Source organism: Cupressus sempervirens, chromosome 5, assembly GCF_028749045.1.
Source record: "Cupressus sempervirens isolate cs-2001-9-10 chromosome 5, ASM2874904v1, whole genome shotgun sequence".
NCBI lineage: Eukaryota > Viridiplantae > Streptophyta > Pinopsida > Cupressales > Cupressaceae > Cupressus > Cupressus sempervirens.
This window is the reverse complement of record NC_143122.1, coordinates 547,758,367-547,773,996: the sequence shown is the minus strand read 5'-3', so window position 1 is coordinate 547,773,996 and position 15,630 is coordinate 547,758,367.

Sequence of the window (15,630 nt, the reverse complement as noted above, 5' to 3'; positions counted from 1 at the left end):
GTCACTTACTCTTGTTGCAAGGTTAGATATCTTCCTTGGGGATTCTTTGATCTTGGCTGCATCATTGGAGGAGCTAGAAGGAATTCTTCCATATGAATAAAGATAAAGCTATAAGATGAGGAAAATTACTTATGGAGTTTTCTCAAGTATTCTGGGACATTGTTAAGATGAATCTCTTTGAGGTAGTGCTAGAGTCCCAAATATGTAAGTAAACATTGAAAGATTTAATCACTAAGTTCCTGACAGTTATCCCAAAAGGAGAAGGGGTTGATTCTTTATATCTCTTTAGACTATTTTTTCTTTGTAATGTTTCCTAAAAAATCATTACTAAACTAATTGTAAAGAGACTCAATCTTTGGATTAGAGTCCTAATTTATAAGGAGTAATTGGGTTTTTTTTATAGTAGGAAGATCTTGGATAAGATTGTTGTTTTTACTAAAGTTATTATTCTATGCACTTTTCTAAAGGGAAATCTATTTTTCTCAAGCTTGATATGGATAAGACACACGATAGGGTAAAATGGTCCTTCCTAGTGAAGATTTTAATATTATTTACATGTTACTTTATTTATATTTATAGAATGTTATATTATTTAATATTATATATAATTTAATATGTAGGATATTATATATATATATATATATTTTTTTTTTATTTTTTTTTTTTTAAATTTTTTTTTTATATAATTAATATAAATTAATAAATAAATTATTATATGATTATATTTATTTATTTATTGAAAGAAAATATATATAAATGTTATCCTAATGGCTTATGTGGGCCACAAAAATAAATTATAAATTTTAACATATGATTTTGAATAGCTCGATAAGAAAACAAGTGTTATAGGGTTAGAATTATTTACACTAATTATTTAAAAGGGAAAGCCAAGTAGATAGTTAAATACAGAAATAATTTGTCTTGTATTCCATTACTAATCATGCAAAAATTAGACTAAGGCTAAGTTAACTAGAGATTCATTTGTAAGCGAGGCATCATGTTTTCTTTTCAAATAGAAATTTGATAAACTATAGACTCTATCAGTGACCCTCTAGGGAATTTCAACATAAATGTAATTTCAGACAAGTAGAAACTAGAAAATGATTTTCAAAGCCTAGGACATCAAACTGGAACATTTAACTAGTATAACTTCAACAATAGAAAACTGAAACCAAAACAAGATTCCCTTAAACTTCCAACTTGAACCATCAAATTATACAATGCAAAAATATACCACTCAATTATCAATGTACTTGTAACTCAATTAAGTTGTGTGTTCAATTAATCTAGTAAAACTTTTTCAGAAAAAATTTGTCAGTGTGTTTTGTCCAAATTTTGGGCATGACACCTTCTTGGTGAAGATTTTGAAAGCCTTTGGATTTGGTCTAGAATGGATTGAGTGGGTTATTATTTGTACTACCTCTATGTCTTTTTCTATCCTTATTAATAATAAGATATCTAAAAAAATTGGGGCCTCTCGTGATGTTCAACATGGAGAACCTCTATCACCCTATCTCTTTATTCTGATGGATGAAGGCTTGGAAAGATTTATCGAGGTCAAAATGTGACAAGGGTTGATTCAAGGTTTGAATTTGGGAGAATAGAATTCCCTCTCATTCTCACTTATAATTTTTTTAGGACATGGCTTTGATGGGCCTTCCTAGAGTTAATGAGGCAGTACAATTCAGGATGTCCTTAGACATTTACATGGTAGCTTCTAGGCAGAGAATTCATGAAGATACGTCTTCCATTTTTTTTCTTTAATACTCCTAAACCTTTACAAATTAGAATTTATAGAATCTTGCATTTCTAGATTGGGGCCTTATCATTTGTGTGTCTTGGTATTCCAATCACATTTGGCATATTATAAAGCTTCTTGACAACTAGGACAAGTTGATGTTTCCAGGTTGAAAGGGTTGCATAAATGGCCTTCATGAATATATGAGAAGAGATATCAAGAGACTCTAGTTATCCTTGCAAGAAGAGTCATGTGCATCTCTTTGAAGGAAAGGGATAAGCTTGCTTGGTTGTCACCAATGGGTATAGGGAGCTAATAAGGAAGTTATTTGGGGATGCTCATGTGCCTTGGTGGAAATATGTTTCGAATAATGTTTCTTGGCCAAAGTGTAATTTTTTCATGTGATTGGTGGTCCAAAATAAATGGCTCACTTGGGATAACTTATGCAATCCAAGTTTTTGGGTCCTTTTGTGTATGTTCTTTGTATGGGCAACAAGGAAACCTCTTCTTGTATTTTATTTGTTTATCCCTACTCAAGAGATCTTTGGTACTATTGGTGGGGGATTTGGAATAGGCTTTATTTTCATGTTTCTATCTTGTTGGAATTCTAGGGTCAGTTAAGATACCCCCTACTCATGCATCTTTTCCACATACAATGTGGGATGTTGGCCCTACATTTATTCTCTAGAAAATGTAGCTAGAAAGGAACATAAGGAATTTTCAAGGTAAAAGAATGACGAGCCATCATGTTTGGAAGCAAATTATCAATAGTTTATAGGAAACCTTGTTAGTTGTGTGGTACATCTTTTGGTGTGGATCTAAAGGACTACCTACATTTAGAGGTTTAGAATGGAGGGCTATAGATCCCAATAGTCCCCATCATGTGTGGCTCATCATGGAAGAAGTAAGATTATTAGAGATGGTTGTTGGAAACCTCCTTTGGAGGAGGTCTTAAGGGTTAATATATATGGCTCCTGATGTAATCACTAAAAAATGGTCCTCTAGACTATGAGCTACCTTTCTAGCATTTTTGCTTAATTTACCTATCAATAATCTTTGATCAAATCATCGCTTTTCCATTTATGTGAATATAACCTATGGTTTGACCACTTTATCCTAAGTTTACATATTTAATTAAAAGAAATTTCTCCCTTTTAATTAAATAAAATCACCAAATGCTACTTATCCTAAGTGTGCACACATAAAGCATTATTCTTGTTTTAAAAGAATAAAAGAAAAACATTTTTGTTTCACATGAGGGGCACACTTTCTATAGGAGTGAGGGGCACACTTTTCTATAGGAGAAGAATCTTTATTTTTAAAATAGTTTTAATTCTCCTCCATACATATTTTGTGAGGCAACCATTGATCTTCCTTAGGTGAGATGCCTGTACACATGGATCACTAAATATATATTGTCCACCCTTGATTATGCCTATTTTGCCTATTAATCTCAACCATCCATTTATCTTTAAAAGGAAGCTTTCTCCTCATGATCTTAATCTTACACTCTCATGCTAACATTATGTTGTAGGTTTTCTTAGTGACTTTGGAGTTTTGAAGGACTTGGAGCATTCTTGCACTTGCACTATCATGCTTGCATTCTCATACTTGCATCATGACATTCTTAGCTTAGTCTTTATTTCATGCTCTAGATTAGCTAACATAGCTTAATTAGGAGGATTTTTAATACTCTCATTCTTGTTAGCTTATCTTGCATCTTGCATTCCATTTATCTCAAATCTTGCATTTGCATTGCATCCATTGTGGATTATTGGATACTAGCATCCTTGCTTTTTTCTTTGAATCTTTCATTCTATCGTTCATCTTGCAAGGGTTTTCATAAGCTAGGTTCATTTGAAAGTCACTATCTCATAGCTCTTTCATGCTATAGATAGGAAGCTATGAGCCACATCTTGAGATGCCCTTCATCATGGGAAGTCTTGAGAATAAGGGTTTACAAAAGTGTGTCCACATTTTTGAAATAAATTTTTGGTGCCCACCATAGGGCCAAAAATGATAAAATTTCTAAGAAAACTTCAATGTGTGGTTGAATGAGTGTCATACAATACTTTATTTTATATGAGTATGATACTTTGTGTTGGTACAATACTTTGTCCACTATCGTACAACTATTGGGTAGGTCTGATACAATAATGCTCATCACTGTGATACGATATAATTTGGTCACTAGAAATATCATCCGACAGTTTTCATTATTATGATACAATACTTTATAAAGTATTGTACAAGATTTTTCAAAAACCTACCTAAACCCTAAGAAAACCATGCTAAAATGCTCAAAATAACTCAATGACTAGCTTGAATATTGGATACTTCTTGGTGGACCATACTATGGAGGTCTGTTATGCAAGTGACTGCACTTGAATTGGTGCCTCTCAATTGGAACTCTCCTCTAGGTCATTGTTTCTCTCTCTGTGTGCTCTAAGCTCTAAAAAATCAAATAAGAAAAATAATTTGAAAATGACCTCGTGGGTCCCTTATATAACCTTTTGACCCTATTTTGACCTAACTTTTGAACTTCTCAAATTTGTGCAAAAATGCACTTGTGCCTAGATTAAATGTCCTAGATCCATTTTTGGGATTGAAATCAAAATTCAGGTTCACCTTGCTAGTCAAAATTGTGTTTTAAAATTCTTCCTTCTTCTACACAATTAGTTGACTTTCTAATGCTTAATCTCTAAGTCTTGTTGGGGCATTCAATATTTGTTCATGATTTCTACTCTCTTTCATTCCTCTTATTCATTCCATTTAATTTCATCTTTCTTCTCTCTTTGACCTAAGTTTGATGCTTTACCTTTCTTGCTCAAACTTTGTCAAACTGGGGCATATCTTTGTTGCTTCATGGTCAATCTTTGATTTTACTCGCTTATCTATCATCATGGACCTTGCTTTATCTTGATTTTTTCAAATCTCCCTCATTTTTGTGTCTCCTCTACCTCATTTCAATTTTAATCCTAAGGAGGGTAGAATTTTTCTAGCATTGCTACACATTTCTCTTCCTCCTATAGCTATCTATTTGCTCTTATTTTATCTTCTTTCTTAGCATGACATATCAATGTTAATCTTAGGTATTAAGATTGTCTATTTCTCTCCTAATGTTCGGGTTTGGTACTAACTAACTATGTATTCAGGATCTACTATCTTTATGCGCTTCATTCTTTGGAGTCAAGTCTCTCTATTTGTTGCTTGTTTGGCTTCTTCATTCTCTAACTTATTGTGTTCCCAAATCGATCACACATTAATCAAAGAGGGATAAATGTAATCATTGAAAAATGGTCCTCTAGACTATGAGTGCCCTTTCTAGCATTTTTGCTTAATTTACCTATCACTTGTCTTTGATCAAATCATCACTTTGCTATTTATTCAACTAGAACCTATGGTTTGACCACTTTATCCTAAGTCTTTTATTTAATTGAAATAACTTGCTCCCTTTTAATTAAATAAAATCACCAAATCCTACTTATCCTAAGTGTGCACACATAAAGCATTATTCTTGTTTTAAAAGAATAAAAGAAAAACATTTTTGTTTCACATGAGGGGCACACTTTTCTATAGAAGAAGAATCTTTATTTTTAAAATAGTTTTAATTCTCCTCCATACATATTTTGTGAGGCAACCATTGATCTTCTTAGGTGAGATGCCTGTACACATGGATCACTAAATATATATTGTCCACCCTTGATTATGCCTATTTTGCCTATTAATCTCAACCATCCATTTATCTTTAAAAGGAAGCTTTCTCCTCATGATCTTAATCTTACACTCTCATGCTAACATTATGTTGTAGGTTTTCTTAGTGACTTTGGAGTTTTGAAGGACTTGGAGCATTCTTGCACTTGCACTCTCATGCTTGCATTCTCATACTTGCATCATGACATTCTTAGCTTAGTCTTTATTTCATGCTCTAGATTAGCTAACATAGCTTAATTAGAAGGATTTTTAATACTCTCATTCTTGTTAGCTTATCTTGCATCTTGCATTCCATTTATCTCAAATCTTGCATTTGCATTGCATCCATTGTGGATTCTTGGATCCTTGAATCCTTGCTTTTGTCTTTGAATCTTTCATTCTATGGTTCACTTTGCAAGGATTTTGCATAAGCTAGGTTCATTTGAGAGCCACTATCTCATAGCTCTTTCATGTTATAGATAGGAAGTTACAAGCCACCTCTGGAGATGCCCTTCATCATGGATATTCTTTAGAATAAGGATTCATAAAAGTGTGTCCGCATTTTTTACATACACCTAAATGGGCAATTCTGGACATGTTGGGATTGTCGCTTGACTGGTAGGGATCCCTTAAGGGTAGTCCAATTCTTCTTTTCAGTTGTTAATAGTTTTCATTCTAACAATTTTATGGAATTTTTGGCTATCCTTTATGCCTTGGAGTTATGTTGTGCTTTAGGATGGAGGAAGGTTATTTGTGAATTTGATTCGCAAGTGGTTGTTGATATGTTGAATAATGGTGTGACTAGAGTTAAGTGTTGAAAATAAGTGGGGGTGGTCAAACAAATTGTTAAGTTGAGTAGATCTTTGGATTGTGTTATCTTTCTCCATATCCATCGGGAGTGGACCAATGTAGTGGATATATTAGCTAAATGGGTTGTTGAGCGCATGAGAGTGTGGGATGTCTAGGATTGGAGTCATTTGTCTATGGAGTATTTTGGGTTATTAGATGATCTTGTGATGAAGGATATGTGGGACTATGTGGGAGGTTTAGGTGATCAATGATTGATGTTTGGTTGTTGGGCTAGTTGTTGTGTTGTTCAAGGCATTTTTGTATTCTAGCTTTCTTGATTCAATAATTTCCATCCCTTTATTTTTTTATAAAAAGGAATATCACCAAACTGCAAGAACCCTTCTCCAAGATGTGTCTTCGTCAAATGTGGATACAAGATAACTATCCTAAATAAGCAAGAACAAGATAATCTTATGTTACTATGTACACCATCTAAACTTGTTCTATTATAGTCTGAAAAAAAATAATCTATAAATTATATGTTTCTTTTTATGCATGCCTAGGTAAAAGCACAAACTTGTGTCACCCTTTTGTAAAGGAAAAGGATAACAAAAGTATAACTTCTCACATTCAATGACATTAAACTAGTATTTTTATTTAGAATTTAAAAATGAAGTAAACTAATTAAATGTGTAGAAATGGATGAAGTTTAATATTACAATTTTTAATAATTATTTGGAATAATAATTGATATATTTTCTTAATTTTTATAGATAATCTTTTAGTTTATAAAAAACGTTAAAAATTAAGCATCTAGTTCCCACCACAAAACTATATGGAAATAAACTTATTTAACTTTGATCTTAGACTATGTTATATATAACATATATAGCTAGAAAAAATCAAAAATAAAAGCTGACTTTAGACCTATATTTTCTCTTTTATAATGATTCAATTTCAACTCACCTAAAATCGATAGTTTTCATCTCCCACCACATTTTTCAAAGCAAATCTATTCTAACCAGAAGAAAAATTATACATTCTCAAAGAGAACTCTATCCTCTAGAACATCATATAATTTTTATTTTTTTTGGATATCATTTAATATTTTTTTCCTTATCAAAATCAACATCTTTTCGAGTGTTAAAATACATGCTTGTAGAATTTTTTAATTACAATATACTATATCTAATTAAAACACTATAAATCTATATGAGAATATTCTTGACTTTGAGCTCTATAAAATGGTGTTTATATGTTATTAAAAAAAAATTCATAAAAAATGGTAAGAGTTATTCAAACGTCAGTTTTCTAAAATAATTTTATTTATTTAGTAATTGGATACAAACTAGTATAAAACATGTATTTAATAGACATTTCCAATTGGAAAAGTATGAATCTATATATAACTTAGCTAGAATGAATTTATCTAGATCATAGGTTTGAACAAAATTAATTTTTAGATAGAAATAGTCAAATTCATTCCTTCTAATAAGTCAGCGTGAAAGGTGACAACTTTGTACTTTACCCACCTCTTAACTATAAAAAATAATGATTTTATATTTTCAAATTCACTTTTTTTTAATTTCTTATACTTCATTATTATTTGTAATGTATTAAGTGTTCTTTTCATTTCAATGTATGAACATATTATTAACAATCTCTACTCTTTATTTTAAACAAATAAATTAACTTAACAAAATTTAGCTCTAATTTAATACTTCAACACTAAATAAAATTACACTTAAATTTGTACACTTATTTCTTTTGGTTAAGAATTAAAATTTAAAATCAACTCAAAGAATCAATTCAAACCTAAATACTTCTTCAAATAAAAACCTCCAAACGAACATAATTATAAATAATTATATTAAGTAATCATCATCCTAAATTGTCTCATATATATTGTAAAATTAAACTATATAGCTCATATTCTACTATAAATTTTATGTGGAAAAATGCACTTTAAACATTCTCTAATTTGATGTTTGTTCGCAAAATATAAAATTAGAATTAGAATTCGTCTATCCTAATTTGATACCAAAATGAGCATAGCCGTATTCCTAAAAAAGGTGGAATATAAATAGTTTGTTCTTATTCCACTTTTTAATAAACCCAATTTGATGGGTTGTCGGGTCTGTGACTTTGCCTCTCGATTGCATTTTGCCACTCGGATGCGTTTTTTGACTATTTCCTCTATTCATCAACTATTTCCCCCATTCATCATAAGATACAAACTAAGACAACATTATTTAAAGTTTAATATGTGATTTTTTTGAATGACAAAAAAGACTAATATCAAATTTGATATCTTTTATAAACTTTCATTAAATTATTTGTGCAAATAAATCTTCTATTTAGTCTTATAATTAAAACTATATTGAAAGATCATTTAAATATCATATCAATAACCTTGACTTATTTGTATTGTTTATTTTTTTAATATATTTAAAAATAAAATAATTTTAGTTTTAATATTTACTTATATTTAACATTTAAATTTTAAAAAAATGCTATCAAATATTTATAATTTAAAATATTAGCTTTTAAATTTTTAAATAATAAACATAAATATTTAAGATTCTAACTTAGAGAGTTTAAGTAGCTATAAACAATATTGAATATGATTTTAAGATTATTTGATTTAATTTAGAATTATAATTATAATTTACAATATAATGTCTTTTGAATTTCAAAGGTTGTGGTATACCTTTCACTGATGATGTCATTTTAAAAAATAAAATTAAGGCTACATAAAAATAAAAATAAATTCTATTAGCTATAGAGAGACCAAAAAAGGAATACACAGATCACTGAGGATCAAAAAAGAGACATAGCCTCAAACCGGAACCAAAGTAGCAATGGTACAAAAACGATATATCATATACAACAAGAACTGAACAGCAAAGAGCTAGTGTAAAATATCAAAGTAAGTATCCACCCACACAATCCAACCGAGTGGGCCTTCCATCCAAACAATACTCTTTCGCTCTTGGATCTGGGACAACATAAAGATTTCCTCCTTTTTGGTGTTATGGTTCCTCCTAATCACTTTGTTCAGCTTCCAGCACGTGTGCTCAAACATCCGCAAATTATCAAGTGTCCTTTGCCACTGATAGCCATACTTGAGCTTGTAAAAGAAGAAAGTAGCATGTCCATCTTTAAGAAACCTTCTTAATTTATCCTTTTCAATTATCATGGTAGTTTGAACCTGCAAGAAGATTTTAAAATATGTGAGTTTTCGAAAAAACTTAGTAAGACCTTGGCTTACCTTGGTACTTTTCCTCATTCCTGCATTTCCAGATCTACCAAATAATGTTAGAAGACAACATGTTCCAGAAAAAAATTTCATCCTTACTAAGACCATTAATGTGACCAGTAACAATTTCAATGATATTCACATTAATAGGATAGTAAATACCAAAAGGTTTCCATATTTCTTTAGCAAAAAGGCAATCAAATAAGATATGTCTACCCATATCAAGCAGCCTACAGATATTACATAAATCAGAATGTTGATTATCTCTTTTAATCGGAAGTCTATCAATTAACATCAGCCATTTAAAACATTGAGTTTTTGGCTCAACAGGACTTTTCCAAATAGTATTCAGCAACTTATTCCAAGCTTTATTATCAAAAGAACAGTACCAAATTTTATTAATATAAGCAATAATATATTCATTGTGAGCAATGATCTTGTTTATATTCTTAGCTTTAAGCTTGTCTAAGACAGTTCCATCTGGCCATTTACATTTAATGTGTCTATAAGAGTCCACATTGTAGATAGAAGGAAGATCTTTAGTAGCTTGCAAAATTAAATTATGTCTTCTTGTGAGACTGAGGTAAATTAAACTTACTCTTGAGATCTTCCCAAGGAATAAGAATATCATGTTCAAAAATATCAGCAAATTGAGTAATACCAGATTTAGCCCAGGACCTGGCAGAAAAACCCTGGTAGAGAGGGCTAGGGGTTTTTTATTCAAGCTCAAATTCCACCTAATGGATCTCTCACCGTGAAGTTGAATATCATTATAAAAATCCTTATTGGTGATAAATTTCCAGACATGATCCCAAGCACGCCAAATGGATCTAAAGATAGGAGAACCTTGAACAACAACTAGGAAATTACCAACAATAAGGTCACAAAAAGGGAGATTCTTCTGAGATCTAGCCTGCTTGGGAAAACCTCTCTCAATGTTGTGTCTAACAAGCACTTTCCACGGACAATCACCCTCCAATGATTGAAAGATCCACTTGGTGGAAAGAGCTATACCTTGTAACCTGAGATCAATTAATCTTAGCCCTCCCATGGTCTTATCAATATGACACCAGTCCCATTTAACAGCATGACATTTTCTTTTGCCCTTGCCATTAGACTAGAGAAATAGCCTGATAGCTTTTTGAATTTCAAGAATTTGGTAATTATTGAACATCCAAGAAGAAGAGTAATGAATACTATAAGAAGACAATAACTTTTGACAAACTTGAATTCTCCCAGCAAGAGATAAAGATCTATTGTGCCATTTATTAAGTTTATTCTCAATCTTAACCTTAACCCGAGCCCACATGTCCTTAAGAGAAGGATCAACAGAGCAGGGTATACCAAGATACTTGACAACTTTATTAGGACCTTCCCATTGAAATTTGTGCTGAGAGAATCATTCAGGAGGTTGATCATCCCAGCCCAGGCAAATAGATTTGGCTTGGGAGATACGAGCACCTGATATAGTAAAAAATAGATACAACTTGGTTTGAAGATGCTTAAGGTTGTTATCAGTGAGCTCCAAAAACAGAGCGATGTCATCAGCAAAGTGGCTATTAATAAGCTCATCATTATTAGGAAGCTATAGACCTCTAACTTCTGGGGAAAGGGTGTTATCTCTAAGAATATAGTATAAAGCTTCAGCAACAATGACAAACAGAGCAGGAGCCAAAGGGAAGCCCTACTTGATGGAACGACCTAGAGGATAAGGGGCAGAAAGAGATCCATTGATCTCAACTTGAGCACAAGCATCTTGGAGCAGAGTTTGAACAGCATTACAAAAATAAGGAGGAAAACCAAAAGATTGCAACATCATAATGATAAATTTTCCACTCAATTCTATCATAAGCTTTCTCAAAGTCCAGGAGGAGCAAAGAAGAGTTCTGATGAGAACACTTAGCCCAATCCATGGCTTCCCAAGCAGTAATAAGATTCTCCAGAATGTATATGCCTTTAATAAAACCCGTTTGAGTATTACTAACAAATTTAGGGAGAATGTGAACCAATCTAAGGGCTAAAACTTTCACCAAAATTTTATAAGAAACATTAAGGAGAACCAATTCTTGATAAGAGACTTATCCCCTTCTTTAGGAAGGAGTTTAATAATACCCCTGTTGATCTCAAGACTGAGAGAGCTAGCGCACAAGGCCTCATTATACAGGTCACACATATCTTTACTGATCCAACTAATATTAGCCTTATAAAATTCAATAGGAAGCCCATCAAGCCCGAGGACCTTGTCATCCTTAAGGGCTCTAATAGCCCCCTTGATCTCATCAATAGATATAGGTTTAGAGAGAGCAGTGACATCATCAGACTCCAGCTTAATAGGAATAAGAGGTCTACATTTGAATCTAATTTCATCAGCCTCCATAGAATCCTCAGATGAGAAAAGTTTACTATAGTACTCAGCAAAGGCCAAAGAAATGCTTTCAAGATCAGAAATTTCCTGATTGCTAATAGCAAGTTTATCAATAGACTCTTTAATCTGCTTTTTCTTAAGAAGGTTAAAGAAAAATTTACACCCCCGATCCCCATGCTAGAGCCAATTAGCCCTAGATCGAATTTTAGCACCTTCAATTTTGGTTTGTTGGTGTTTGCTCAGGGCATCTTTGACGACAATCACCTAGTTCAAGAGATTCGGGTTGGAGGGATCAGCTTGAACATTATTTTCAGCATTTTGAAGATCAGAGTAGAGAATTTTTTCAATGAGTCTATAATCTTTGGCACATTTTTGACCTATGGTTTGAAGAAAACTTTTCCAAGCTAGAAGATTAGCCTTCCACTTGTCAACCATGGAAAACTCCTTAAGACTAAAAAAGTTGATGTTTTTGATGATTTGAAGGGCACAACGAATATCTTCGTCCTAAAGAAGTTTAGAATTCAACAAAAATTTGGTACACACAGGTTTTTGTCGAGTAGGCACAAAATTAATACTAATACGAGCGAAAATAGGATGGTGATTAGATAAGGTGGTAGCAGTGACCAAGATAACGTTACCCTTGCTATCAGGGAGAAAACAAAAGAAATCCTTATTGCCATAAAAATGATCTAATCTCGAGTATATCCTAGAATGACCTTGCTGGAAATTGCACCAGGTGTGCCATATTCTAGAGTGAGTGTCCTTATTATTAGTAAGAGGATCATACAAGTTTTAGAGTTTATAAGTTTAGACCAATGCAAATTTTCAATCTTTCCATCTGAACAAATTGCCACCAATTTTATCAATTTGGGACTCAACCATGTTGAAATCTCCTCCAAAAAACCACAGTATATCAAGAAGAGTGGATAACCAGTTCCAAAGGGAGATTCTATCATTAACATCATTAGGAGCGTAAATAGAGAAAAAACCAATAGGTTTATTGTTAATGTTCATGATAAACCAAACAACCCTTTGACAGGGAGAGACACCATTATTAGAGATGAGTATCCCCCAAATGGGATTGACAAGGACAACAATTCCACCTTTACCCCTGTTGTGATTAGTGTAAAACTTGATAGCATCTTTCCAGATAAAGTTAAGGTTAGTTTCAAGAATGAAACTAGTAGCTTTAATTTCTTGCATCATAAACAAATCAACAAAGTTAAACAAATTTAATAAACGCTTAACAACATATTTTCTATCCAAAGACTCAAGCCCCCTAACATTCCAAGATAAACAATTCATTGAGACATATCGAAAGGGGTATGAAACGTATCTCCAACAAACAAGATGGGACTATTGGGATTATCCCCAAATTTCTTATTCATAGTTTTATTTTTGGACCCAAGTGGCCTTCCACGCCTTTTTGAGGTACTGATATCCAAGTCAAATGATTCCATATCCATATTAGTTTCATTCTGAATCGACTATGAAGTAGGAATAATTTCCAAGATATATTCATCATCAATTTCCTTTAAAAAAATTGGCGACAACTTTGGAGGATTCAAAGCGGGTTTAATAGTTTCAGTAATGGGAATAGGAACCTTAATCATATCAAAACACGGGGAGGAAGCTAAGGTTTGAGGAGTGACAAGTTTATCACTAAGGTTCCTGGGTTTAGGGTTACTAGAGGTATTCCCTTTCCTCTTCTTTATGTTCCTAACCAACGTAAAACCTTCATCAAGTTCAAGCCTTGATGTCATTTTTTGAGGAGGAAAAAGCGGCGAGTTAGAGGCAAGAGCAACTTGGACACTACCAAGTGTGTCAGGAACTTTCTTAGTGGGAAGACCAGCTGATGATGGATCAACAGAGGGGTTAGGAGGAGGATTTGGGCTACTGGAAGGCTTAGTTGAAGACTTATTAATAATGGGACAATCTCTCCTGCGATGACCCTCTTTCCTACATAGGAAGCATGCATTCAAGGCTCCTAAAACTTCAATAGAGCACACAAAACTTTCATTTAACACATTAATAGTAATCTCAGAGGGAATTTCTTTACCAGGGAGAAGCGAGATGAGAACCCTAGCATCCATGTGAGGAACAAGTCTAACAGTATCATCCATCCGGACAGTTTTGCCTAGGGTTTCCAGTAATTGTGGTAAAAAATGCCAAAGAAATGGAGGGATATTCTTCACAAGTATCCATCTGGGGGCTGAAAGAGCTAAAACTTCTTCATGGACAGCTTCAAGGGTCCAAGCCAAAGCGCAGAAGGAGGTTGATCCTACTGCCCAATATTTTTTTTAGAACTTCTTTTTGGGCTTTCTAATTACCAAAAAATACAACAAATAAACCTCTTTGTATTTGTCTGCAAAATGAAATATGATACCCTAATTTAATATTCCAGAAGTTATGAAACTAGTCATCCAAAAACTTGCGAGGAGGGCACTTATCAATTTCAACCGCAGCAAAGAAAATTGCAGTGTCTTTAAGCCTATTCTTTTCTCTAACAATTTTGGCAATCATCTATGAGTTAGGAGTCAAAGAAAATAAAACCGAGGAAGCCAGAGGACACTTACCGTCATGGGCAACCTCATTGTGTACAAAACCAACGACAACAAACCTAGCGTTGGCATCGATGTTTCCAACCGAATGGGTAACCGCCTCAGAGAAAGTCTTGGCTTTGAAGGCAGTGTTGGAAGCCGCAGTTGGATCGCCATTAATGTTGGCAAAGCTGGAGGCGGATGAAGGGGGTACAAGAGGTGTCGAAGAGCCCAAAGGAGGATTTGACAAAACCTGCGCATTAAATGAAGATGGGATAGGGATACCACCAGTAATCGTCATACGCACGGGAACATCTAGCTATCCACCGCTATCGACCACCTTCCCCTCCGACGATGCCACCTTCGCCGGCCAGGAAAACACAGAAAAGAATCTGGAGCCGAAAAAAGGATTAGCTACCTTTCTGCTAAAGTTCGCTCATATATCGCTGCCTCAATTTTCCATATTCTATCACATAAAATAATTTGACTTTTAAACAATTAATAAAAGAAGTTAGTTTTTATAAATAAAAAATCTTGTTTATTTAGAATATTACCAAACTAAAAAAATTTAAATTATTAAAATAAAATAAATAAACTTATTCCAATTCCTATTTCAATTGACACAGAATCTGACTCCTCTTCTAGGTCAACCAAACAAGTATATTAGAGAACTTATTTTAAGAATGCACGAATATCAGAAAAAAATTTATTCAGCATAGATAAATGCTACTTTCACAATTCTATTCATCACCTTGGGATTGACTTTCATCATAAACTTAATTGGGAGACATGTAGAACAAAAATGATTCAAGAGGATTGGAAAGCTTCATTTCTGCTTTAGAATAGATGTAGGATAGCGGAACTATGGAATTGGGAAACTAAGACTCTCTTTGATTTTTTGGTCACATTGGTGTTTCTTTTTGGTTGAGGTGTGGGGGGGCAGCATATCAAATTGTGGATGGAGACAAATAGAGAGAATTCAAAAACACTTAATCACAAGCAATCTCAAAGTCAAATCCTATGTTCCCTATGAAATTCTTATGTCAAAAGCCGAAACTTTTCCGTTAGAGGCTTCAACATTAATTCAGTGAATTAGCTACTTAAAAAGGATAGAAAAAATGCATGATCATCGATGGCCAAAAGTTGTGAAAGAAGCATCTCTTAACCATAGGAAGAAAACATGGATGAAGCAAAACATTAAATGGATGGATAAATGGAACATCAAGGTGCTGGAGTGTCCAATGAT